General features: G+C 37.0%; 1 non-coding gene across 1 annotated transcript; it reads left to right on the forward strand.

The window, feature by feature from the left end:
- Positions 1 to 862: 862 nt before the first annotated feature.
- TRNAS-GGA (transfer RNA serine (anticodon GGA)) lies at positions 863 to 936 on the forward strand. The gene has a single exon. It is a non-coding gene; the product is annotated as a tRNA-Ser (tRNA).
- Positions 937 to 1,257: the final 321 nt, after the last annotated feature.

Genomic DNA, 1,257 nt, shown 5'->3' on the forward strand with positions numbered 1-1,257 from the left:
AAGGGTATCGCTAGGTGTATCAATTTACGAGATATTCAAAACAGGGAGTGTGAATAGCCGAACCATTTGCTTGGAAATCAGTTTTGAAGAAGATTGAGTCTTTATAAAAGCCATCGTTCGATAATCAACAACATTCAGCTTCATTTAACATTTTTTGCCAGTCACGAGCTAACTCCTGCTTTTTGATGACTGCCCCGCTCACTATTAAAATATGAATGAAAAATTCTCAGTAATATGTTTTCAGTGCCTGGCATGGTGAAACTCTGTATCAATGGGCTTTCAACTTACTTGGAGAACCACCTAACATGAATATTGATTCGGTTTTGTAATTTCATGTGAGAAGAGGACATCATCTAGGATATCTGTTTGCTGGTAACTGGCAAATCCTTAGACAGTAGAAACTCATTAATTACAGACTAATAAGTGCTGTGGATTGTATTTTTTTTAATGAAATTATGATTTATAACAAATAATTCTTATAGGGTGTAATGCAACAAGGTGTACATCAATGAAAGTGCAGTAGTGAAAAGTGTTTACTATATGTCAAATAAAAAAAAGCTACCTGTCATCATAGGTTGAATTGAAAAAGATGTGTACAAAAACGCTGTATTAATTTTCATTTTTCTGACTGGGGAGCGGCAAGGGTCACGCAGCGAATCTATGTTCATGAAAAAAACAACACAGCAATATATTCAAGGATGACATCACTCTCCACTACCATACAAAGGTTTTAACAACTGGATGTTGCAAAGATATATTTTGGAAAGAGAGAAAATTCAACTGTCCCTGCGGGGAATCGAACCCACGTCCTTTCACTTTCCGGGTAAACGCCCTAGACCAAGGAAAGGTTTAGAGATCCGGTGCCTCTGTAGTCTAGTGGTCTAGGGCGTTCACCCGGAAAGTGAAAGGATGTGGGTTCGATTCCCCGCAGGGGCAGTTGAATTTTCTCTCTTTCCAAAATATATCTTCGCAACATCCAGTTGTTGATACCTTCGTACAGCAATATATGTTTAATCACTTACTTTAAAATACAAAAATTGTCAGATAAAAATATGCCTCTCCCATTTTATTATTGTTACAATACAATGTGTTTCAAAAAGAATCTCACCTGATTTTAAAAAATCATAACTATTCAGCTTTTAATCCATCTTGATCAAATAATGTAGGAAAGGGGAAAATCTCAAGTTTCACGCAGTTGCTGACAGGTAGTGCTAATGCTCTTCTGCCACTTCAGTGTTTGTCAAGATGGCGACTGCA

This window comes from Pholcus phalangioides, unplaced genomic scaffold (genome assembly GCF_987345545.1).
Source record: "Pholcus phalangioides strain wild (caught in Gottingen) unplaced genomic scaffold, Ppha-v1.0 ptg000012l_1, whole genome shotgun sequence".
Lineage (NCBI taxonomy): Eukaryota > Metazoa > Arthropoda > Arachnida > Araneae > Pholcidae > Pholcus > Pholcus phalangioides.